The sequence below is a fragment of the Euleptes europaea genome, chromosome 6, assembly GCF_029931775.1.
Source record: "Euleptes europaea isolate rEulEur1 chromosome 6, rEulEur1.hap1, whole genome shotgun sequence".
In the NCBI taxonomy this organism is placed as follows: Eukaryota; Metazoa; Chordata; class Lepidosauria; order Squamata; family Sphaerodactylidae; genus Euleptes; species Euleptes europaea.
The window spans coordinates 75625284-75652807 of NC_079317.1; positions in this window are offsets into that span (position 1 = coordinate 75625284).

Below are 27524 nucleotides of genomic sequence, written 5' to 3' on the forward strand. Positions count from 1 at the left end.
ATTCTTCAGAAATCAAAAGTACCAATTATATCCATCCAGTTTGATATCAAGGCAGGGTCTCTTGATTAAGGCATGAATTCCCATTGGCATTTTTGAGAGGAAGTAGCCTGAAGGCTCCAGGAGAACATTATTCCCCACCCTCCTTGAGCTCCTCACACCCACAGCCATAATCAAGACCCAAATGTACATGGGAAATAATCAAAGTACTCAGAATAACCTTCACAATACAGCTTTCCAGATGATTCAGTCATAAACCCAGGAAGGCTCATTAGCCCATCTTCTGGTCATCCTTGGCAGGTATGAATGATGTCTGCTAACCCTCCTAATCAATCATCCCTCCGCCTGACTCCATTATATCACTTTGGATATTCCCCATTCACCAAAGAAAGTTTGAGCTGTCCTATGATCCTGACTCTCATCACAATGGGGTCTCAGATCCTACAGCTGTGCTGATGAGAGTGCAGCCCAAAATCCACCAATGGCTAGCCACATCCTGCACTTTTTATCCAATGCCATTGCAAATCTTAATTCTGCATCAACATTAACCAATAGGAATGCTCCCCTATTGGCACCCAGGTAAACCTAGATGTATTTTCATAGTTGGTTCCCATCCAAGACCTTGTTCCAGCACCATGATCCAAAATCACTGGACCCTTCTTCAAGACTGGCAGAGTATGTTCTTCCTTCTCCCATTTTGCTTCCTGAATTTAACCACATCCTTCTACTTGCTCTCCATTCCTTAGCTCCTCCAAACTCCCTTTCTTGGATAGTATGCTGTATGGCTAGCTGGTCCTTCCCCATGGCATCCACCCCACCTGGCTAGAGACCAGGCATCCTTCCTACCCAAAATTGACCACTCAAACTAAGAGGTATAAGGCACCTCAGGAGGCAGAACTTCCAGTTCTAAACTGGAAGTGCCGTGCACGGTATGCACACACGTGTGCACGTTTGCCCACCGACCCTCAGGTGGTCGGCGGGCAGAGGGGTAAATGGCCGGGGGGTTGTCCTCCACCAGCGGGCACCTGGCAACCCTACTGATTAGAGTAACAGTAACGGGAGGGAGATAAGCCGGGTTTTCCTTAGGGTTGCCAGGTCCCTCTTTGCCACAGGTGGGAGATTTTTGGGGCAGAGCCTGAGGAGGGGAGGGGAGGAACTTCATTGCCATAGAGTCAAATGGCCAAAGTGGCCATTTTCTCCAGGTGAACTGATCTCTATCAGCTGGAGATCAGTTGTAATAGCAGGAGATCTCCTAGTACCTTTAGGTTGGCAACCATAGTTTTCCTGCAGCATAGGCACTCTGCCCAATAGACAATCTTTACTGTCAGACTCAGTTCAAGGCACAGCAGCGGGGTCAGTAAAAAACAAAACAAAAAGATGTGATGTAATGACGCTGCACTGGTGGCACCCCCCATGTCCCTGCCCTCCCCCCCATCTCCCACTGAATTCCAGCCATCAGCCGGCAGCCCAATGTGTGCATTCTCCATGAGAGCATTCTCAACTTGCTTGTCTGACCTTCCTGCAGAATGCCTGAATAATCTCTTTCCATGCTCTTTCTCCTGTCTACGCCATTGTGCTGCAGTGACTCCCATGTTGCAAACATATTATGAAGATTAAGCTGAAACAATGTTCTCTTTGATTCATTTGGCCATAGATATTTAACATAGCTCACCTGATGTCAGAGGTAAGTCCAACTAATCAATGGATGTCACTCTTATTCCCTTTAAAAATGCACATGGGTAGATGGGTAGAAGACATCCAGTTGTCACACTCTAAAAATACACTTATGCAAGGTCGTTTGCATGAACTTTGCAAAGGAATAGTTGTGGCATTTCCTCTTTTTGTAGTAGTGTAGTGGTTAAGAGCATGGTGGTTTGGAGCAGTGGACTCTGATCTGGAGAACCGGGTTTGATTCCCCACTCCTCCACATGAGCGGCGGAGGCTAATCTGGTGAACTGGATTTGTTTCCCCACTCCTACACACGAAGCCAGCTGGGTGACTCTGAGCAAGTTACAGCTCTTTTAGAGCTCTCTCATCCCCACCTACCTCACAGGGTATCTGTTGTGGGAAGTGGAAGGGGAATGTAAGCCGGTTCGAGTCTCCCTTAAGTGGTAGAGAAAGTCGGCATATAAAAACCAACTCTTCTTCTTCATCATCATCTCAAATTATTATAAAGCAAGTGGATTTTTCACTCTCTCCAGAAGTAGTAAATAGCAAGTGTAAATAGCAAGTAGTAAATAGCAATAAAATTAACGCCAAATTTAAAAATTCCATATAGTTCGGGCCACTATGAGGTGCTACTGCACCAAGGAATTCTTCAGAACTTTTGACTTTTGTGATGAAAATGGAATAAGTGTCTAGCTCCTGCTAGAGAGCTTTTGTGTCTACTGTGTTCATTCAGAATCTGAGTTTTCAAATCATCTCTTGCATCTCTTACATTTCTGGGAGATTAAGAAACAGCTATCCTTCACCTCCGTTCACCTTTAGCTTTCTTTCCTTTCTAACATTCATGTGCTCATGATGAGCACACACCCAGAAAAAGCAACTCATGTCATGCTGTTTAATTAAAGCCTGATTTTATCAACTGCATTTATTTCATGAGGAGCCCAGCCCATTGGTTTAATTATAAGCGCCAAACAAATTTCATCTCGCAGAAGTGTTGGTTGGAAATTATCCATTTAGAAGATCAAAAACACCGGGTCCCCAGAAAACAAAAGGATATGAAAATGAAAACTGAACTAGAAACCATATATTGCATTTTAAATAATTTGTTAACCACGTTTACAAATTCTAGTGGGATAGCAACGTGTTGCGGGAAAAGCAAAAAGGGAAACTTGTGGCATCTTAAAATAGATTCATTGGGATGAACTTTTGAGGGCTAGGGCATGCTTCATCAGAGGTGCAAAATGAAACCTCCGTCTGCAGTAAAACTGCAAAAACCTATGACACAATAACAGCACCATTCTAAACAAGGTTACACATTTCTAAGCCCTTTGACTTAAATGGCATTGTAAATCTTTCTGCCTGTGTGCAAGGGCTTTTCTGCATGCTGAGCTTACTCCTGATTTTCTTGGCAGTTGATCCACAAGCTTAGGAATCGATTTGGGCATGGTTCTTCTGTGCGTCTGCCTCTCCCTCCATTTTGTTCCTGTGACTTGTTAGTTTGCAGTTTGTTGAGATGTTCTAGGACTTCCTGCCTTGTTACCACTATTTGCCCCAGTTCCTCATTCTCCCCTCCCTAAAACTTTTGTTCAGGAGAAGGTATCTGCCCTATATCTTCAACAATGAAGACAGATGAGAAGAATTCATTCAGTTTCTCAGCAATTGCTTTATCGTCTCTTATTGTTCCTTTACTCCCATTGTCATCCAATGGTCCAACTACTTCCCTAGCTGGTTTCCTACACTTAACATACTTAAAGAATTTCTTATTGTTGGTTTCTATGTGTTTAGATAAACTTTTTTGCATCTCGAATTGTTCACTTGCATTTCCTTGTTCCTTGTTCACTTGCATTTGTGCAAGTTTGTGTTTGCTTTTGTTTGCCTCATTTGGGCAATCCTTCCAGTTTCTGAAGGAAGCCTTTTTTTTCTCTAATAGCTTCTTTCACCATACCCATTAACCATGGTGGTAACCTCTTGGACTTAATACCACCTTTCCTGACCTGCAGTATACAATCTAGCTGAGCCTCTAGTATTGTGGACTAGAGTAACCCCAAGCCTTTTCCAGAGATTTAACCCTCCTAACTGTTCTTTTCAACTTTTTTTTTTTAACCAGGTTTCTCATTTTAGAGAAGTTCCCTTTTAAAGTCAAAGGTAATTGTGTGAGATTTCCCAGGCATTTTCCCACATGCATATAAATTAAATTTAATGCCATTGTGGTCACTATTGCCAATTGGCTCAACTACATCCACATCCCACACTGAGTCACTGGCAGCACCACAGAGTATTAAGTCCAGGATGACCACTCCTCTGGTTGGGTCCATGACCAATTATTAGAGGACACAGTAATTGAGGATGTCTAGAAATTGTATCTCTTTGGCTTGACTGGAGTATGCATTTATCCAGTCAATATGAGGGTTGTTAAAGTCTCCCATTATTACTACTTCATCACCTTTACTTGCTGCCCTGATTTCATTCACCATCTCTAGATCACCCAGAGCCTTTTGGTCAGAGGGCCGATAAAACATCCCCAATACTAAATTACCTTTGGGGCCCAGAATTGTCACCCACAAGGATTCTGTGGATGAGTCTGCCCTTTTTATGGTTTCTAGTTTATTAGACACTATGCCTTCCTTGGTTTACATAGCAACACCCCCTCCAATATGCCCTTCCCTGTCATTTCTATAGAGTTTGTAACCAGGGATGACCGTATCCAACTGGTTCTCTCCTTTCCACCATATTTCTGTAATGCTCACTATATCTATGTTTTCCCATAAAATTATGCACTCTAACTCCCCCATTTTTGCTTGTTTCAGCGTCCTCCAACACACACTTTTGACAAGATCTATTTTGTTTCCTGCTCCTCAGTAATCAAGCTTCCCTTGGGAGACTGAGATATTTCCGATGGCCTGTCTTGTCAGCACCTGATTTGTGATCATCAAGCTACACCTGATGCAAATGAGCTGCTGACAAGGCAGTTATAGTGTCAACTTTCCTCACACCCTCTTTTGCTATCGAACACCATAATTATGCTTCACCAAGTCAAAACTAAGGCCTTAGAAAGCCAGGGAGTTAATGATTTGAAACAGGAATCAGATAAGTGGGGTGTCAGATTAGTGAACCTGGGACAGTCATGAGGCAAAAAACAGTGGGTTTAAATCATAAAGACTATCACTACAAACACTCTGTTTGGACATTCTTAGGGGAAATGCCATTTACGGCTGCTTCCAGATGGGTGTTCTACTCCAACTTGGCTTTCTTACCACTAGACTATTTTCAGGAACATTCACATGATGTCCTTTATTAATCCTGCTTCAGTGTTTTCCTCTGCTTTTCTGTGATCCACAGGCCCATGGGATTTTGACACCCTAGGTTAGCTGGCCTGGGCATGCCTTATCTAGCAGGCTGGCCCAGGCATATGTCTAAATTGAATATAAGACTACAACCTGAGAGATGAGATTATTACATTTCCCAGAGGAAGAAAACACATCCATTACTCATGTGAATCTGATAATGCATTTAAATTCATCTAGATTTTAATCCCTTATCATCTCTTATCATAGCTTGCCTTTAAAAGAATGGCTTTAAGCAAAACCAGCTGAGTCACTTAATTTATAAGTAAAACCAGCTGACTGGCAATAATAGGTAGGACAGGCTACAAACCAGCCAAGTGTCAACTGTGTATCATATCCTGAACTTGGACTGAAGTAGTCACAGCTATTGAAAAGGAGCTATTTTGATTTGCACCAGATGAAAGACTTGACATTAAAGCTCTTTTAGCAGTTTTTGTAGCTGATTAATCAAAATCTTTCTCCATATAGCTTCTTTTGCCAAGGAGAAACAGCAAATTTCCTGCAACTAAGAAGGAAACAAAAATCTTGGGATGATTAGTTACATCAACCTTCTGCTTAAAACTTGCACTAGAATGTATTTCAGCTAACCATCTTAGAGAAGACATATGAAGGGGATGCGTGCGGTAGGGTATAAACAGATTCTACAAGCTGCAAATGTGAATTATTTCAAGTTTATACTGGAGCAATTTTGCATGGCAAAGCCTACATGGAAGCTAGCATTGCATTGCCTTTGAACTAACATGGTGAGGTGTAGCTGTAACAGTTAACGAATTATCATACTAATAAGGCCTGCCTGAACAACAGTTTCTCCAGTGCAGATAATACCAGATAGAAGCCCCAGTAACTTCAACAATAGCAGATGCCAAGAGAGCAAAGCACCTGTTTAGCACATTTTTATCTTGTCCTCCCTCCGAGGAAATCATGCCATTTTATCCTGTGAAGTAGACTAGGCTGAGAGAGAAAATGACTGGCCCAGCATCACCCAGCAAGTTTGATGGCAGAGTGGGTATCTGAACCTTGATATCTCAGATGATAGTCTGAGGTTTTTTATGCATGGGCACTTTGACTTATTTTCTTTGCTGATCCCATTCAGTTTTTCGTTGGGGTTACGCATGAGTTTTACGCATGAGTTTTCCATCCCTTAGAGATGACCTCGCGCCCAATCCACACAATGCCCAGGTCTTCCCAATCCTGTTGTAACGCAATTCTTCGATCTCCCCCGAGATCAGCCCAGGTCAAATTGCCCCCATTTTCATGCATAAGCCAAAGCATGGGGGAGGGTAGCTGGGAGGGGGGGTGACGTTTTTCTCACAGTAAGCACCACAGCCAATTACAAAGCAACGTTGTCAAGGGGTGGGGACTCAGACACTTCCGGATTTTTGCTGGGGATAGTGATTCTACAGTACTCCAGAAACCCCAGGACTTTATCCAGGGCAAACAGCAACATGCATAGTATTTTTTTGGATTTGGAACAGAAAAGCGTGGGTCAAGAGAGCCTCGAACCCCAGGTAAAACTACCATGCATAAAAAACCGAGCACTCTAACCACCACACTATGTTGACTTTCTCCCCTGTGGGCTAATCCAATGGTCAATAACTAGAACTAGATTCACCAATTAGGCGCTGTGATGTCAGGCTTCTCATTCAGCATTTTAATAATTCATCTAGTAAAAGTATAGGATATGTTTGGTCGTCTGAAGAGCTAGTCAACTCCAGTATCTGCCAGGCTCAGCCATAGTTCTTCAGGTCTTCCCTGAATGCTACTATTTTAAAAAATCAAAACTCAGTAACTTTATTTAAGGATGTGCCAGGAGCAACCAAAGTTGAGTAGCAGACAAGATACTTTGCATACAATTCAAAGATCAGTCTGTTACATCTCCGGTTCGATTTATCTGGGGAAGAACAACTGGGAGAGTCTCCGAGCCAACACCTAGAATATTTCAAACAGAGCTGGAACAGAAGGCTAGCAGACCATCTAATCCTTCCATTTGCAGGCCCGTCTGCACAGACCTTTCTGCCCACAGGTCAGCTTGTGAAATGCATGTGTCTAAGGTTGCCAGCCTCCAGATGGGAGCTGGGAATCTCCTGGAATTATAGCTGAGCTCCAGACTACCTAGATTGCTTTTTTGTTTATTTAGAATACTGATTCCACTTCTCCTGAAGAAAATGGCTATTTTGAAAGGCGGACTGCATGGCATTATACCCTACTGAGATCCCTCCCTGCCCTAAACCCCATTCTTTCAGGTTCCACCCTCAAATCTCCTGGTATTTCTGAACCCAGAGTTGGCAACCCTACATGTGTCTCAAGCAGAGCAAACACAATGTGTAAATCAGGATTATATAACAAATACTCCTTACTAGGAAAATATGCCATATGCTTCAGGGGAAAGGTAATAAGTCCCCAGGGTCAATCTGATCTAGAAGCGCTGCATCAAGATGAGCTGCTTTACTCGTAAAGCGGCCCGTTGTGATGCGGCGCTTTCGGGTGTAAACTGGAAGTGACATAATCGTGTTGTGTGGCCGCACATGCGATCCTCGTTCCTGAGCCAGTCCACCCCAGCTCCATTGGCAACCCTATCTATGGCAGCCACCAATACCTTTTTGGGTGTCCGCCAAGTGTTTTTTGAAAGTGGATGGGGCTGGGTGGTCACTTGCCCAGCCACTGGAGATCCAATTTTCTGAGCAGATTAAAATAACATTGTTTCAGCAGCAGCTGCCATCACAGGGTTGGTTTTATTCTCTTTCATTCCCCTTCCACAGTGTATTTTTTAAAATTATCCCTCTTCCTCTGGATTTAGGCTTCTTCTGTGTGTGGGCTATGCCTCTTGTGGCCATCATTTCATGGTTGCGCCCATCACCCTGTGTCAGAATTCCAAAAGCTTGAAAAGGTTGGAGACCTCTGTTCAAAGGTAAACTTTCAGATCACACAGGGAAAGGATAACAGGCTGGGCCAGCATCTCTTAGTGTATATCCAAGTATTTTCTGCAACAGGCGGGGGTTTTATGGGAGAGGCACAGGGATTCTTTGGCAGAAGATTCTAGACAAAAGAAGTTCACAGACAGCTGAAACTATTAAGAAACATCAGCGTAAAGCATCTCCTTATAAGAGCTGATGGATGACACCCAGAAATGTGGCCTCAAGAAGCACCTGCAGGCCACCCAAGTGAAGGAACATTCAAAGCATAATGCTAAATTCCACATACCCACAAGTACTATGGAATTTAGGGTTGGATGCATGAAAAGCAGACTCAACAGTAACTCTTGGCACATGCTTTAGTCTCCCAGTGCTTTTAATAAGACTTATTTTGATGAGTAAGGACTACAGAGTCAGCCCAACTGAAGAATGCATAAATGTAGCACTCTCTTAAATGTAAACACACCTCCACTTGTGGTTTGAAAGTGATTGCTCAGTGCATCTTGAGGGTTTGAATAAGACAGGGAAATGCTGCGCAGCCCTGCATATAAGACAGACTGCCTAGGGACAGCGAGATGATACCGCTGTTAAGCCTTCCATATACAACCACATGATAAGGTTAGCATGTGTTCATCCTTAAAGCATTCGTGGTGGGGATTCACAAAGAATAATAAAAGTTAATGAAAGTTAACATTTGGCTACAGGGCTCTAGGAAGGTTTGGTGTCTGCACTCAAGTAATTTTAATAAGAAGTGCACATATCATAAAGCACCATCTCTAAATAGGGATGCATATACACAATGGTAGTTGCAATACCTGGAAAATAAAATGCAAAGTAAGCAATGCCATACAGTTTTGCCCATTAGAAGGTATGATATTAGGGTTGCCAACCGCCAGGTACTAGCTGGAGACCGCCTGCTATTACAACTGATCTCCAGCCGATAGAGATCAGTTCACCTGGAGAAAATGGCTGTTTGGCAATTGGACTCTATGGCATTGCAGTTCCTCCCCTCCTCAAACCCCGCCCTCCTCAGACACTGCCCCAAAACCTCCCACTGGTGATAAAGAGGGACCTGGCAACCCTGTATGATACATGGATGAGCCATCCAGAAATGAATTTTGTTCTTCCTTCCTTCTGTGTCGATTCTTTCATTCCAAGCCAGACATCCCTCCTGGGTATCCCCAAACAGAGACCTTGTTTAGTTCAAGGGAGGCAGCAGGTTTATCTTATTTATTTATCTAAAACATTTATTAGCAGCCTTTCTCCCTCGTGGAACTCAAGGTGGTTTACAATATAAATAAAATATTGTTAAAACAGCAATTACCATGCACACAGTGATCAATGCACAAAGTGTCTGCTTCCACTGAAATGAATGAAGAAGCCCACGTGCATATAATTTCTGTGTACACCTCCTGAATTAGGATACACATTTTTAATTACCTCAAAGAGAAACAAATAAAAATATAACAAAATATAACAACAATGGTGGCAATTCTACAGGCAAGCATCTATGAAAGGTTTCCAAATATCTAAAAAAAATAGGTCCATGAGCAATTGTCGTCTACATGTCATATGTCCAATTTTGATAAGGTTGTAAGGTCCTCAGTCCATTGGATTACTTAAGGTGGACATTTATCTTTCCTGTGTAATAATGTAAGTCTTCTAGCAACAGTAAGGGTCAATTTTTGCTGACCGTCAAGTTGGTCTCCAGGAGACAAGCAAATAGTTTAAAAGCATAAGCATCCTCAAGGATCAATGAATATTCAAATACAAAATTGATATAACACTTCCTCCCAAAAAGACTGAGTAACTGGACAGGTCCAAAGCATATGTTTAAGAGACTCATCATGTAAGTTACAATACCAGCAGCTAGACACTTTACTTAGTCCATAACTTAAAAGATGCTGTGGTGTCCAGTATGTCCAACACACAATTTCTTTTGCTAAATAAGTCACAGCTTAAGGTCCATGGAAACAACAGGTATGAAGTTTAGGATCATATCCCATTGCTTTGGCAAAATAGGGCCATCTAGATCCTTATTCCATTCATTTCAGAGACTTTGCATATCATATTTAGTCGCAGTTGTAAATATTGCCACTCAACAGAGGTTGATAGGTCATATCTAGATCTCAGCTGATGAAACAGCAGAGTCATCACAGTCTGTTAACTAGTCCAAAGTAAAATTAAAAAAAATCCCCCTATCTGTCTAAGCCTTCCATTAAAAATATTTCATCCCAACTTTAAAATCTGAATTGGTCCATAATGTAAATTTGTAGCACACCCAATTTGAGACTACACTGGAAAGTTTCAAGGCTTGTCTTGTGAAAACACTGATTAGCCACAGGGTTCCTTAGGTTTCTTGTCTTGTGAAAACACTGATTAGCCACAGGGTTCCTTAGAAGCTAACTGGGTTTGATTCCCCTCTCCTCCACATGAGCAGCGGAGGCTAATCTGGTGAACTGGGTTTGTTTCTCCACTCCTACACACAAAGTCAGCTGGGTGACCTTGGGCTAGTCACAGCTCTCTCAGCCTCACCTACCTCACAGGGTGACTGTTGTAGGGAGGGGAAGGGAAGGTGATTGTAAGCCGGTTTGATTCTGCCTTAAGTGGTAGAGAAAGTCGGCATATAAAAACCAACTCTTCTTCTTCTTCTTGATTAATAAAGTTTCTTTCCTGTTTAAGAAAGCAGACTGTGATTCAGAACCTACCCACATGCCGAGACCACCCTTATATGATAAGAATATGCATGCATTCGGGGGGGAGGGCTATAGTAGACGGAAGCTCCACCCTTTGTACTTGCTCAGGGGCAGCCTTAAGAGGGTACCCTGAGGCACTGGTTACATGATAGCCTGCATTTTATAAGTTTGGCTGCTGGCACAAAGAGAAACACACTTTTACATGCAGACAAAAATGCAATATGCGTGTAAGAACACACCGAGCCAGGATGGGATTGTGACAGTGAAAGTTTTAAGTGTCATTGTTTCATTTAAACAGGAGTCACCCCATTGCCATCTGAACTGTCTCACTTTCTTGTGGACCACACAGAAGAGCATTGTGGTGTGTAAATATAATTGAACTGAAGTAACACTGAGTCTTGGTTGCCAAACATCTGCAACCAAGCCATCTATGGAAATTATCCACATCTTTAAACTCTCAACCATACTTGCAACTATAAACACACAAACTTCCACAGGAAGGTAACACCATGTCTAGTCTAGCCTCCACTAAAGAATTACTATACAAAACAACTTGCACATCTAATCTTAGGGATGTTTAATCTTCTACTGATGTAACAGATAAAAACAAATACATAAGAGCCAACTGCAAAGTTTCTTTCTGTCATCTCACCTCTTCATTCAGTTTGTGAGAACAAACCCAGTATCATTTGAATTCAAATTCATCTCAGTTCTTGTGTCTAAACATGCCTAGATTAAACAAAACGGATGCCTTTTTTGATGAGTAAAGTTGCTGTAAGAATGTATTCCCCCCTCCCCCCTGATTACGAATAGAGTGGCTTCGAAAGAATGCATTCTAAACTAGGTAATTTTTGTTCCTGGGAAATTTAAAATGGCATTTCTTTAAAAGCATGCGAACTAAAAATATGGATGGCAAAAGACAATTTAAAAAGTCTGTCTTCAAGTCTATCTATAGTACAATTTGAGCAGTGTTTGCCGCCCCAGCCCTAGGGGGTGGAGGGAACGCCACGGGGGGGGAGGGGGCCACGCCACCCCAGGGGCTACCCATACCCTGGTGAGGAAGCGTGATCTTACCCAAGGACGACAAGTACGCAGTGGATGGAGTAAACAGGCCACAACTTTATTGATTACAGCGTTAGGCATTGGCAAGCATGAAGGGGCGGGATCCAGGGATCAGCTGACCAAACAGTCAGCTGACCACACCCTGCGCCCAACCCACCTGCTGGGCGTAGCCTGAGATGGCAATATGCTGGGACCCAAGTGGGCGGCAGCCCACCGTGTGGTCCACTGCCACTTGGGAGGAGGCCAAACCGCAGCCCCCGAGACAGGCTTAACCATTCCTGGCCTCCCCCCAAAACCCCTTATTAGGGTCCCTAGAATGGGAAGCGGGGCACGCAGGCCATCTTTCCCCCAAACTGGATCCGGCCCCCAAGCCCAAACCGCCACAAGAGGTGACCGGAGATGCCTACCCCGCCTCTCTGGGCGTCTCCCGCCAACGCCTAATGCTGCAACCACCAGCGGAGCCGCTGTCGTATTTCCTGCAGCCGTGAACTGATGAGACAGGTCCGGCTGCTGGATCATGGCTCCCCCCGAGGCAGGCACGCGGTCCCCCATGAGGCGCCGTACCAGCGGCCCCAGGCTCCCAGCGCATGCCCCAAGCTCCAAACCGGTGGATCTCTGACCGCACCTCCAGCCCCAGGTGCCTTCCCCAACCGGCAGCCTAGCGTAGGGCCCAGTCACGGGCACGATGCTGTGCACCCAAGTCCATACTTGCTTCCGGGGATGCGCTGAAACTCAAATAAGAAACATTAGAGGGTGTCCCCCAATGGGCGGACGTACAATTTGTAAGCGGGGGAACGCCAGCACCCAATGGCCTTGATCGCATCCTCCAAAAGGCTGCTTGCCGCCGCTGTGGAAGCCGCTCCGATCCTGAAGGAATGAGAGGCGAAGTCCCTGGGGTTGAGGCCCAACCTAGCCAACCCCATATGCATAACGGCAGTGAATTGGTACCTCGTGAGCGGAGGGCCCTCAGCATGCCTCAGAAAGACCCTGCCCCAATGGCCGCGGCCAGGGGCCGGGCCTCGTTTTATCCCCCCCTGGCATGCCGGCCAGCGCGAACCCCCATTGGATGGGGGAGGGCCCCATGACCCCCGCGGGGCCCACCAAAAATACTGAGAGGTGCGGGGGAGGCCGCGGGGGTGGACGGGAGTCGGCAGCCACCATTGTCCCTCCCGGCCGCCCCACATAGGACCCGGGCCCACCCCCTCCTTCCGTGAGGGCCAGCCAGGGCCCCCCGGGCCACCCATGCCAATGTCCCCCCACCTGGATAGGCAGCGGCGCCCGTTGGTCACGGCCGCCGGTAAGTTCTCCCCGATCCTCCCCCCGCGGGTCTGCAAACCCGGATCCCCCGAGTGGGATCCGCTGCTTCTCCATTAAACCCCATTCCAAAAAACAGAATCGCATGGAGGGCTAGTTTATACTTCTTCATGGTGAATCCTCCTAGCCTTTAGCTTCTAACTCATCCAGCTCTTGAAAGGCCTCAGCTGGTAGCTTTCTTCACTTTTTCTTGAAGATCATCTGCCTTCTAACAGCCTTCCAGCTGCTTCTCTGCCAGCTCTCTGCTGCCTCTCCTTTCAGCCTCTCTTAAATGCTACTTATATATTCTTTCCGGAAGGTTCTGTTGAATCTACTGCTGTCACTTGGTCCAGTCTTATTCTGATAAGTTCTGGAATTCTGGACTTTAAGAATCCTCTCAAAGCAACCTTCCTAACTGAAAACCGACTTTGAGCTTGAAAGCTCTTCTTAGTGACATTCTAATCTTTTAGCAACAGTCACTTTCTTCACCAACTGAAAATAATTGTCACAATTATAAACCCTCCTGCTACCCATTTTCAAAATCACTATACATGCACAAATCAAAGATAACAAGAACATATATTCTGAAGTTGCTACAAACAGTATTTGTTTTCCTTGCTTAGAGAACTTGTTTCTCCACAGTCTCCACAAAAATTGAGCTCTTGTGGCACAGTTTAAAGGCGTTCCCCAGATGGAAACTAGGCATCTTCCAGATTGCAGCGCTGGTCTGAATTTTCCCTGCTTCTGGGTGCCTTTGATGATAGTGCGATTGGAGTGATCATTCCACAGCCACACAGCCTGTTTTTATGAGGAACTTCCCCAAGTGTGTGTCATACTTTAGTCTTACAGAAAGTTCAGTTTTCTGTGTTGGGGGGATGCACTTGCACTGGTGTGGTGGGGCAATTTAATGTTGGAAATACAATGTCTAGTGCACAAAGATTGATTAAAGAAAGGAAGATCAGTGGGGGTTTGCAGCACAACATCCCATAAACCTTCTCTCTTAAGGCAATGCTCAATTCTCACCGACCAAATGCTGTAGTTTTCAGCGTTGAGCTTCTCCACTGGGATTGTAGATTGAGCCATCTCTCCACTCAATCACTCACTGTTCCAAAAGCCTCTGGACGTCCTGGAAACTTAATTGTGCTACCACCACACGTAACCTGCGCAGTGTAGCGAATCTGGGCCCATAACCCTGACGTGGAAGCAGGCGGATTAGCAGTTATCCAGGACACACCACCAGAACTCCTTGCTTTATAGAAAACAGTGTTGTTTAATTTACAGTGCACAGATACAAAAGACAAACCATCACGTACACTTTCTCCACCAAACTTCCCAACACAGAGTTACAGTTACATAGGCTTATATACAGAACAGCACCTGAAACCAATTAGGCCACCTGTAGACCTGGCCACAGTATTACATCATCCTTACTGCTTTAAATCGGTTAGTTGCAGTTCACCCTAGTACCTGCAAGGCTATTGCTGCCTCTTGCATCATCCTAGATGCCTCTGATCTGACAGCTACCTGTCAGCTGTCTCTGTCAGATTATTATGGGCAACTTGTTACTCTGACAGTGCAAAGGTACAAGGCTAGACAGTTTGCCAAAGGCTACACCCAGAAATATGGACAAGACTACGATGAGACCTTTGCACCAGTGGTGAGACACACATCAATCAGAGTTCTCCTGAGCATAGCTGCAGCGAGAAAGATGCATGTGGAACAGACATAAAAACAGCATTTCCTCATGGTCAAATAAAAGAAGATGTTTACATGGAGCAGCCGCCAGGATTTGAAGAATCTCATGTTGTCTGAATAGAGCTTCAATTTATTGGCCCTCAACCACCCCATTACCTTCTCCAGGTGCCTGTTGGGGAATTCCACAAACCCACATGATTCAGCTGATAAGAGGAAATAGAGCAGCCAGGTCGTCGTCTGGGGGCTGGATACAGGGATCGTATCACCCCTGTGCTGAAAGATCGGCACTGGCTGCCTGTCTGTTTCTGGGCAGAATTCAAAGTGTGAGTTCTTATCTTTAAACCCCTTTAAACAGCGAAAACTGAAATCTGTCAGAAATGTATTGACCATAGCGGAAACTGAAGTTGTACTAAAGAGAAAAAGACGAAGCACCAGGCAAAAACTAGTCTATTAGAGTCTGGCTTGCCAGAGAAAAGGGTTAAATTAACAACAAAAGAACTGCAGCTCATTTGGGGAAATGGCTTTGAGTGCTCATTACGCTATGCTTCTTTCCGTGTAAATAAGTCATTCAGTCAGAATGATTGATCAATCCCCAAAGCTCAAAAGATATCACAGCAGACAGGCCCAGGAGTGAATGTGAGGTGATAAGTGCAGTTTTAGCTTGACTTGAAGGTTGGCTAAATTAGGCTACCAGGGTGAGGCTTTATATTGTTCATCTGGGTGTGCATACTCCAGACCATTTAAGTTAATGCAGGTTAATTACCCTTAACACCCTTTGTCCAATCTGTCATATGCACAATTCAAGGTAATTCAAGAGTGGTTTTCCTGCTCTTTCAATGCGGACTGACTCATCAAATGAGAATTCTAACAAGCATTAAGGACTGTGAGAACAGAACCCAGAGGTGGTACATAATACCATATGAGGTAACAAATCGTACCAGGTTGTACGATGTTGCTCCACAAGATTTGCTGGTACATGTACTGCACTGAGAAATAAACAGGCTTGGTATTTTATTGTTCTTTTCAAGCAAACAAAACACATTTCTGTAGGAGGCGAGTAGTCTCTGCTCAGAGCAGTTCGGATGTTACATTTTGCCAGTGAGTATTATCCCAGAAGTCTAATATGCCAAAACCAAAGCTAAAGAGCTGTGAAATCCTGGAGCTATTTTGGAATTCCAGGGACTGGGAGAAAAGATGTGCTTACTTCAGATATTAGATGATTCAAGGTTTCAAAGGATTGGAGAGTCGCTATTATAACTGAGTAAGCTTAAATAGGATCAGGCTGTTTTTGCAAAACCGTTTCCCTTGAACAATGTAAATGCTTAAGACTCTGTCAATGAGCAATAAAGGTTGATGGTTATTATAATTGAGTATGGACTGCTCTCAAAATGTATTTGTAACTGTTGTTCCTAGGGGTCCCCCTCCCTCAGGAAAAGGTTTTGGGAATCATTTCGAACTACAATTGGGGGAGGGGAGGAAATGAAGTTCCTTTCCACTGATGGAAATCCCTTCTGTCGATAGGGATTTACCATGGAATCCAGGCTATTGATGGGAGGGATCCCTGAGAAGTCAGATGGCTTTGATATTGCTTAGACTGTAAAAATTCTTTATTTTCTCTCTCTTTTGCTTATGGTTTCCTTAGTGTTCCTTTGGGGGGGAACAAAATTGTCAGTCAGTGATTTGGAAATGAAAAATTTCACCCTGCTGGCACTTGTTTGGCAGAATGCATACAGAAATGGCTCTACAGCATTGTCCTTTTAGAATATTGTCACCTGCACATTAGTAAACAATATCACCAAAGTTTAGTTGCTTAGCACTTATAGTTTTCTTTTTGTAAACAAACAAACAAAGGGACCTGAGGCATAAAACAATCTCAAAACTCTGTTGATTTCACCATTGGGGTGCATTATTACCACAGCCAGTGTAAAGATACTACACTAAAAGGCCATTTCCACACAGGTTATTGGCCCCAGTTTTAAGCCTGTCCCCATCTTTGGAAAGAACCACAGATATCCTATGAGTTTTTGCAATGAAAAACTGACAGGACTGAAACCGCCCTACAGCAGGGTTGCCAACCTCCAGCTGCTAGCTGGAGATCTCCTGTTATTGCAACTGATCTCCAGCCGATAGAGATCAGTTCACCTGGAAAAAATGGCCGCTTTGGCAATTGGACTCTATGGCATTGAAGTCCCTCCCCAAACTCCGCCCTCCTCAAGCTCCACCCCTGTTTTATCAATGGTAAGAGAAAGCAGAGAATTACTAATGTCCATAGCCACTTAATGAGACTGTGACCACTTCCGCATGGGTTACTTGCCTTGGGTTTAATGCTGAGGAGAAGCGTTTGTTTCTTGCTTCCCCACAGCATTGTGGTACATTCATGCATGCCTGTGGTTTCCCCAGCTTTTCTCCTATATTTCCCAAACCTGTTTTGCTGCAAAGCTGTTGTTTGGATGGGAAACTGATTTTCCCAGTCTAGCCCATGGGGCAGCCATTTTTTCCTGCCCTTCCTATGGTCCATTTCCTCCCCCTACCATTGGAGGCTTCTTTGTCTTTTTCAAATCAGCAATTGAATATTGTTAGAACAGTTTGTTCAATTTTATGGTCCTTAGACCAAACATAAAATGTTTGCAATATTGTTATAACAATATAACAATTTGCATCAGGCTCTGAATTCCCAGCTTTCATTTTTAAAGATGTTTCTAGTCCCTTTCATTGCAGAGATATAACGGGCAATTGGTAGATTTTTACTTTGTTTTAAATGAAAGCTGGAAATTCAGAGATCATGGCACGTGGATCATTATGTCCTTATAATGATATTCAATTGCCAATTACACAAAACACTAAAAAAGCCCTGGTGGCATGGGGCTGCTGCTGGGAGACTGGGGGAAACCTGTCGTGTGGAAGTCCTGATACAGCAGTGATGTATCAGCAGCTTCACCAGCAACAGGAAAACTGTACAAGGTTCTCCCCATGTGGAAAACACCCATAGTCTTTTATGCATGGGTTGGATCTCCCTGCTTGGACCTAGGTTCATCACACATTAAAGTAACCCGGGTTGGGGAAACTATATGCATTGGCTTGAATGATCAAGGATGAAACTGTGTGCTAATTGAACCATGAATACAGAAAAATAGTCTCCCAAGTTCAAATCAAGTCTCACCCCTTTAAATGCTGCTCTGTAATTGGCTTACTTTGCAGTGCTCCCCATGAGAGATTTCCTTCCCCCCAATCCCAACTGCCGCATAAAAAAGCATTTTAAGAACAAAAAATGGAGCTACCTGAAAGAAGTGGGGGAGGGGGGAGAAATCCAAGCCTCATTTTTTAAAAAAAGCCTTTCTTTTGCTCAGAAAGAGCTCCAAGGTAGCAGGAAGCACTTGAATCCCCACCTATTTACACACTTTGTGATTGGCTGTGAGAGAAGCCAATCTTCTGCTTTTCCCTGTTTAACCATCAGCATGCTGCTTTGAGGAGGGGGTTGGAAAAGGGTGGGTCATGATGGCACGGGAAAGCTCAACCTGAGAACGGAGTATGCACACTCTGTGACTTTGGAATGAGCCATGATGAATGGTTTAATTCGGGCCAGAAGAGGATTGGGAAAAGCCGGGTTCGTTTTGCATCAAAACAACGTTGAGCTTCCAAGGAGTGAGATATCGTGCATACTGAAAAATTTGAACCTGGCTGAAATGGGGAATAAAGGAGGTTAAAGCAATCATGCATAAAACACCCGTGTCTGAGTTAGGCTTTGATCTCTGGTTTCTGTCACTCAACCAAAATAGCCGGAGCCCATTTCCTAGCAGTTGAAAAAGGCTCAAATCAGAAAGTGGAAACTGATTCATACCAACATTTTGGTTCATGGCACACCCTTGGTGCAATCACCACCAATGTCAATCTTTTGATTAACTCAGCTCAATTCTGACTGCATGCTCCTGTATTTGAGTTTAGCAATGCTCTGAAAATGGTTGTAGCCTGAATTCACATGAGGATTTCAACATCTGGCTGCAAATGTAGAATTTGTTCCTATGGAACAACTTTAAAGTTACAGTTTCAGTCTGAAGAATTCCAGAGTGTTCAATCATTTCTCAGAGTAGAGGAGAGTGAAAATGTCACCACCGTTCTCAGATTTAATGAAATATCACCAGAACAGCACAATGTTAAGTTGCCTTAAAAGTGATGAGGTGCTTCTTCCGCCCTCTCTTAAGAAAATTTAATGCACATGTTCTTTGCTGTATGTCAGTATTTCCCAGTATGGGAACCGGTGAAGCAAATGACATGAAAGCACAAAGCAAGTGGACAGGAAACAGAAATAAGTGCTTCTTAACAGGCAGCTGCACTACGAGCTCAAATCTACAGTCAGTAAAACATCTGTGTTGGGAATAAGGAAAATGCTATGTTGTTTTGAAAATCTGGTCCTTTAATGCTAAATGCAAGGGGGAAAATATATTTAAGCATATTCCACTAAGACCTGTTTTGTTACTTATTTCATGCATATTCCTTCATTGCCCTGAAGGCAGCTAAGATCATAAGGCCTTCCCCATCGAGGCACTGAACAGACTAGGGTTGCCAACCTCCAGGTACTGAATGTAAGGAAGCAAACACAGGAGCGAAAGTATATCACAAAGTGCTAAATATAATATGATACAAGCTACATAACATAAACAACAAGACCAATGACAGTGCAACTATATATCTGTCCTCATAGCTATGAACAGCCAAGTAAATAACATAAGATTACTATCCCCAAATGGGCTTGCATGTGTTATAAAAGTCCAATATTGGTACAAAAGCCTGTAAGAGTATATGTAGTAGTGAATCTTCTTATTTTCAGATGTTGGAACCTGCTTTTTCTCTTGTACCTGGCTGGACATCTGAAAATGTGGTGTCCCTTTTTAGTAACATCCAGGTACTAGCTATTACAACTGATCTCCAGCCGATAGAGGTCAGTTCACCTGGGGGAAATGGCCGCTTTGGCAATTGGACTCTATGGCATTGAAATCCCTCCCCTCCCCAAACCCTGACCTCCTCAGGCTCTGCCCCAAAAACCTCCCGCCAGTGACGAAGAGGGACCTGGCAACCCTAGAACAGACCCAGGCAATGCCCTCCAACCATATTCTGGGACTACCTTCTTAACACTACCAATGCTGCAGATGTCTACTGAAATTTGACTAGTATGGAACTGGTCCATACCAACCCTGTTCCTGCAGTGCAGAGACTCTGCACCCTCCCAACAAAACAGGAAGCAGGAGGGCAGAGATGTAGCACTATGAAGTTTGGATGCACACTGGAATGAATCTGGTATGCATCTAGCCTGTAAAAAAAAAACCTAAAGTAGAAGGAAAGCATGCCCCCCTGACCTAATGATTGCTTGCAGACATGAGATATTTTATGTATGCCCAGAAGTTCCCTAGAGCTCCCCCACTAACTGCAATGGTGCAGATCAGCAGAGCCCTCATCCATCAGAGGGAACACCAGTGAGGGAAGAGCAGCCTGTCCCCAGCTGGATATAAATTTTGTCAAACTGATCTCTGGACTGTGCCTTTTGCTTCCCCTTTTTGACTTTGGTTCAAGGGGACTGCAGTTTGGAGGAGTCAGTGGCTGGCACCTTGGCCATTTATGCATGGTAAGTTTTGCCTTGGGTTTGCCACTCTCTAGCAGCACATTCTTTCCCATCTGAATTCTCAAAACTCAAAAATAAGACCCCCCCCCCCAAAGCAGAGTTTTGAGAATTTGGATGGGGAAAATGTGCATCTAGAGAGCGGCAAGTCCAAGGCAAAACCTCCCATGCATAAATGGCCCATGACAATCAAACGGGTATAAAAACGATGGAAGCTTATGGTGGGAGACTGCCCAATCTGCACCTTCTCCCCTCCCACATCCATGCACGCTCCCCCCCCACACACACACACCTTTTTTTTTTGTTCTGAACAGGAAAAGATTGCACATAACTAAAATGTTTATTTCCTGCTTTAAAGCACGAGTGGTGGATTAGCCCCTCTTGCAACTTCTCTCAGGCAGCAGAGTTAAGCAGCTCTGTAGTGAATCTGCCCTTCAAAATGATTGTTGTGCTGCTCTGGAAAACATTTAGATTTTATATATATTTTTCTGTGAGGGGAATAGGTCAAATGGTTTACAATTTCCAACTTTACAAAAGTTTACAATTTCCAATGATGTTATTTTTTTCTTTTGCTAAGCCTACTTTTCATGCAAATGAACTTAACTTGCATCATATTAATAGGTAGGGATTCCAGCCTCCAGGTGGGACCTGGGGATTCCCTGGAATTACGCCTCATCTCCAGATTACATAGATCAGTTCCCCGGGAGAAAATGGATGCTTTGGAGGGTGGACTCTATGGCATTGTACCCCACTGGGGTCTCTGTCCTCCCCAGGCTCCATCCCCAAATCTCTAAGAGTTTCCCAGCCTAGATCTGGCAACCCTGTGTAGGCAGGGTTGCCAATCTCCAGGTACTAAATGGAGATCTCCTGGTATTATAACTGATCTCCAGCTGATAGAGATCAGTTCATCTAGAGCAAATGGCTTCTTTGGCAATTGGACTCTACGGTATTAAAGTCTCTCCCCTCCCCTCCCCAAACCCCACCCTCCTCAGGCTCTGCCCCAAAAACCTTCCGTCGATGGTGAAGAGGGACCTGGCAACCCTACATGTAGGTCATATAACATTAAGCACATGCTGACCCCACATCGCCAGGCTGTCTGTCTGTCTGGGGAAGGATTGTTGACTCATGTAGGATTAAAGCATTACAGAATTAACTGACTGGACTTTTATTGGTAATATGTCGTCGTTATAAACAATACCATATGCAGCACTGCTTGAACATGCAATAAATTCAGCTGCCTGGCAGATGAAGACAACACATCTCACTGACTCACATGACAGTTTTCAGAGGAAACAGATCAATGCAAGAATGGAACGATAACAAGTCAAACAGCCACTTTTAGCATCCCAACCCTTGTTTTAAAGTTAATTGAAATCATGTGAAAATGAATATTTTGTGAAGACAAAATTTGGGGCTGAACGTTAGCATGGTTAGGATTATTTGCTATGTAAACCTGTGGCATAGCTATTATCTAAATTATGGGACTGTGCAGTCTCCTCTGCTCCAATACAGTATTTCATTTTCCTCCATTCGTTTTAATTGAGATCTGACTCCATACCCAAACCCACCAATTAAAATATACATGTGGGAGTGGTATATTTGTTGAAACTCCCCAGAACTGATCCTTTTATTGAAGGAAAATGCACAATAAGGGTTGTAGCTAGAAGGCATCCACACCCACCTCTTCTCTAACAAAAAATTATTTTTAATTAAATCCCATCATTCTAATTCTTAATATAAGTTAATATATTAAATTAATTCTTAATATAATAAGACCCTTGATCTAGACCCATTTCAATCCAGATGCATGCCTGGGTTTGGGAAATTAATAGCCTTGGTCACCATGACTGACAATCTTTGCCAGAAGAGTGACAAGGGGAGTGCATCCCTGTTTATTCTCCTGGACCTCTAGATGACTTTGGATACCATCGATCAGAGAGCCTGGCTGGGTTGAGAGCAATGGGGACAATGCTTTGTTTGTTCCACTGTTTGGTATTTCTACTGGCAGATTGCATAAAGTAGTGCTAGAGGACTGGTGCACATTTTCACAGTGTTTATAAGATTTTTGACCTTGCAAAGCTTACAGCCGTGTCCAAAAAACCAAAGAGTAGCCACTGCAGATGGACAATCGTAAAATCATGAAATCAAATTGGCTCACATGTTATTAATATAGTATTGTAAAAAAAATATTTACAAAGCAATTGGGCTTGAATTGCATATTTCAATTGCATGTTCATGCTTACATGTTTAACAGCAGGAGAAGACATACTCTTAAGAACGTGGCATAGGTTTTGCTTAACAAACTTCCTCCCACCTTTTTCAATAGTAAAACTCCACTGTTGAAAGTCAACTGTGTTATTTTGTTCAAAAAAGTCCAAAGCATGGAAATGCCCACAATGACCAGCACTGTAGCCTTAACCCTCACAGCTTTCCTTTTGTCTTACTGAATATTGAGTCTTTGAAAATGTTTTTTTGAAGGGAGGAGGAAGAATATGATAGATAGACAAGGGTATTTCTTTCATGAAAAGTAATAGTTTCACCTCAAAACAATTAATATTTTTTTACTTTAATGATTCTGCTCAAATGACCAACAGGTCTTAAGCAGTACCACACTAAAGCACAATGTCCAGAATATTTAATCTTTACTATATTACCCTTATCCTTTGAAATAGGCAGCCAAAATATGTATACATTTTGCAATCTTTACCATCTCCGATTTATTTGTTATTTAAAAAATGACAGGCAGGGTGAGTGCCTTCTTTCCATTATCAAATGACTCAACCAGCTTCTGTCTATCAGCCTCAAATAACAGACAATGAAAAAACAAGTGATGGGCAGTCCATTCCTGAAGGGGGGTAGATCCGCAGTGGCCGGGAGCAGCACAGCCACGCCGCCTCCTCAAAGACTTCCACACCACCGAAAATAAATATAAAACAGTTTAAAATAAAATAAGAAAATGCCCACATTGCAATCAACAGGGTTGCACCACCCAAAAAGGTGGCGCAGCAACGCCGCAGCGTAAGGGAGCACTCCCAGGATGAAAGGGGTTAGGAAGCTGCCTAAAGGCAGCGTGTTTGCCCCCAGGAAATCATAAGTACTTGTTATCCCAGGTTAAATGGGCACTTACGCTGTTGAGGGGTCACACCGGCTCCTAAGGAGCTTGCCCCCACTTCAGGATTGTAGCCTTATTGTACCTATACTTCCAGACCCACAAGGGCAGATCCTATTGGGAAATGGAACTTTACTAAATGTGCCCTTCAACTCAGGTGACGGCAGAGCATTCAATTGGGCCATCTATACTCTCCTATACTTGGGAAAGGATAGCAGATTTAAGTACTCCGGCATACTTTATGGGAAAATACCCCAACAGAGGGTGAAAACAGATACTATGATAGGATATGAAATTGACTGTTGCGTTCGTAGCTCTTAACTGGCTTGAATTTAGGCTATATGTTTAGCTAAAAGGGATTCATAATGCAGAAGTCTGGAAACGCTACACAGACACCAGGCAGCTTTCTTAGACAAGGGAGTGTTCAAAAATACGGCTCTTCCTTGGCAGTCTTAAATAGAACAGTCTAGAATTATCCCACCTCATTCTGCATAATGTGTACAACGGCCTTCAAACTCGTGTCTCTCTGAAAGGTCATAACCACTCAGTGCTCACGCATGATTAATGTTGTACATAACTCAAAAGAGGAGGTATGGGTTCATTCCAAAGGTCAAGAAGAGGTCCCTTGAAGTAAACGGGTTGGTAAAAGGATATTGTATACTAAACTCTTGCACATGAAGGGAGCAAGATGGAACGTTGCCTTATAGCTATGATCGTATCAGTCAGAAGAACTCTTTATGGAATTGTGGCCAAAGATTTATTAGCATTCTTTCAGTGAAAGAACTGAGGCCAACAATTACCAAATAAAAACAACACGGGGCCAGGACAGTTTTTCCAAATTCTATCAGCTTCATCAGCCTCCTAAATTTTACCTACATCGCCTAAGTGAATGGATGGATATTTTATGCAGGCTGCTTGCTAACAATTAATCACAAAATAGACCAAAGGTTAAGCTAAGAAAAAAGACTTAAGTAGCAATTAGTGTATCACGAACATTGCCAGGAGAATTGTTTAGGCTTCCCTGAAAGAAAACAAGAGCTCAGGATGTACACTCAGATACATATGATGGGGGGGATAGATTAACTTCCCAATACAACAGGCTTTTTTTTGCGGGGGGGAAATCACATCTTAAGATATAATGACATTTTCTAATATGGGTTTTTAATAGGCTGTTGGTTCGGTTCGGCCCAAACCGAAAAACAGCCAAATTTCCCCTGATTCGGCGGTTTTTAGTTCGGGACGAACCGAACTCAAAAATGGCGGGAAACTGGGGGAGCCGAATTCAGCGAGTTCGGGAGTTCATGAATAAATTCGGCAAATTCGGGGCGTCAGTAAGCAGCATAACCGTCAGTAAGCAGCATTCTCCTCCCCCGGCCAATCGGTGGCCAAGCTGGGTCTTCTTCTGGCCAATCAGTCAGGATTGAGTACTGGAGGAATCAGCTGCTGCGCAGCCGGGCCGGGGAGAGAGAGAGAGTGAGAGAAATCCTCATGGGGGGGTGCTTGTGCACATTCGCTCCTTTCTGTGGCTGCAGGGGGCACATTTTTGGGGGTAGAGACCCCAAACTTTCAGCGGAGCTTCAGACGAGCCTTCTTAAGAGACCCCCCCCAAGTTTTGTAAACATTGGGTCAGGGGGTCCCGAGATATGGGCTCCACCCCTTTTCCCTCCCCCCTTTTCCATTTCCGTGACTGCAGGGGGTGCTTTTTTGGGGGTGCAGTCCCCAAACTTTCAGCATAGCTTCAGACAAGCCTTCTTAAGAGACCCCCCAAGTTTTGTAAAGATGGGTTCAGTGGGGGCAGAAATATGGGCTCCCCCCTTTTCTCTTTCCGTGACTGCACGGGGTGCATTTTTGGGGGTGCAGCCACCAAACATTCAGCATAGCTTCAGACGAGCCTTCGTAAGAGACCCCCCAAGTTTTGTAAACATTGGGTCAGGGGGTCCCGGAATATGGGCTTTCCCCTTTTCCCTATTGGGATGAATGGATCACCCGATACTGTATGCATCTCCAGAGCGGCAAAACCTTCCGTGCTTAAATGGAATCATATTGGATTACCCAGTCCTCTCAGCCCCTCCTGATGGAACAGAAGACAGCCACAGTAAGACCCCTTTGGGGGCTTTAATCTATAATTTTTCTCCTGTGTGTGTGTGGGAGGGGAAAGAAGAGTCTGTGTGTGTGTGGGGAGGGAGCGGTTTCTGTGGGTGGGGGGGAAGCCAAAGGGGGGTTTCGCCCGTTCTGCCTGGGGTGTGTGTGCCCCCTCGAGTCTCTCTCTCCCTGGTTTGAGGGGGGGCTTCAGTTGTGTGTCCTCAGGTTTTCCCTCATTCATAAGATCGGTTAGGTCTATTTTGATGCTTGCTCAAAACTGGTTTTCAAATGGTTACTTAAAGAATGCATTTGCCTGGTCCCGGGTCCGATGCAAAAGAGGAAATTCTACCCCCTCCTGCTCATTATGCATAGCTAGCTGCCTCTGTCCCTTTCCATGGTTTGCAAACTCCCAGGTGTCAGGTGTTGCTTTGCATGATTGCAAAGGTGTTGCTTTGCAGTTGTGGGTGTTGCTTTGCAGTTCTGTTGCTTTGCAGTGTTGCTTTGCAGTTCTGTTGCTTTGCTAACTTTTTAGCACCTGCCCCACCCTTGCTCTCAGCTGTTTGTCGGGGCTGGGAGCTTTGTGTGTGGGCGGCAAGCTCTGCTCAGAGATGCACATTAAGGGTGGGGGGACCCCTTTCGGGGCCCATATCTCAGCCCCCCCTGACCCAATCTTTACAAAACGTGGGGGGTCTTGCAAGAAGGGTCCTTTGAAGCTCCGCTGAAAGTTTGGGACCTCTACCCCCAAAAATGCCCCCCAGAGCCGCAGAAAGGCGAAGTTGTGTTTTTAATGGCTTTATTCGGCCGAATTTTTTCCCCGAACTTTGAATTCGTGCCGAATTGCACGGACCCGAAGCGGGGGAATTCGGACTTCGGCATATCCCGAATCCAGACAGGCCGAATTCGGCCGAATCCGAACTATACCGATTTTTTTTTTCAACAGCCCTAGTTTTTAATTTGATTCTCTTTCTCTCTCTTGGTCTTTAGAAGCAATACGATTCTGTTTCATTTTTAAACTCTGAAATGAACAATGTAAGCTTAGGATTTCTAACTGCATGTGAATTTGCAGTTTTGTGCTTTTAGACATATATACAACTGCAACACTTACAGGGAAATTGAGAAGCCGCTCCCCAATGAAGTGTTTTAAACATTTGATATAGATATTATATTAATACTACATATGTGGATCGTTATCTTAACCAAGCAATCCTGAAGGGGAGGGCAGGGCTGCTGAGGAGACGCTGTGACCCCCAACACCAATGTAAGTGCCACTTGTGCCAGCTAAGTGGGCATGGATGCTGGCGCAAGGGCACTTATACTGGAATCGGGGTGCCGTGCGGCAGCACAAGGCTCAGGCGCTGCCTTCCCAGCAGCGTTTCTCCAGCGCCTTGTGCCAACATCCAGGGGGGCATTCCCGGGGGCAAAGGCCTTTCCTGGGGGCAAAGCCCTTTCATCCTGGGAACTTCTTTTTTTTTGCAGGCATCGAGTTACGCCTGCAAAAAGGTGGCATAGGCCTGTGAAACTCTATGGGCGAGTTTCCTGGGGCTTGGAGAGAAATCACTCCCCCCACCCCTATGCCACTGAAAGCTGCTCTGGAGGCCATGTGGCTGCACCATCCCTGGACGCATTGTAAATATGCATTGTAAATCCCTTCAGGATTGGGCTGTAATTCTTCTAGAATTAGATAGGAGCAGAGTGCCAACTCATTTCCTATTGTACTCGAGTTCTCAGCAAACCACTTGGTGATCCAGTGGTGTGAGGGTTTCATCACAGCCTTGGACTTCATGCTACCTCAAAAAAAATTTCCTTAGGTTTGTTTATATGCTTGCATTCCACATAAATGCAGACTGCGGTCTTGAACTCAGAATTAATTTTCTTGATAATCTCTGTTTTTTAAAAAAAAATCTGGACCTCATGACTGAGTAAGGGGTTGAGCTTCACTGCTCTGCATTGTTCTTTGCCTCCCACTAGCAGTAGCAGAAGTAAAATAAACATGCAAAAATAGTACTGCAAAAGAATAAGGCAGCTTACAGGATAAATGGTTACAGTTAAATAAAATAT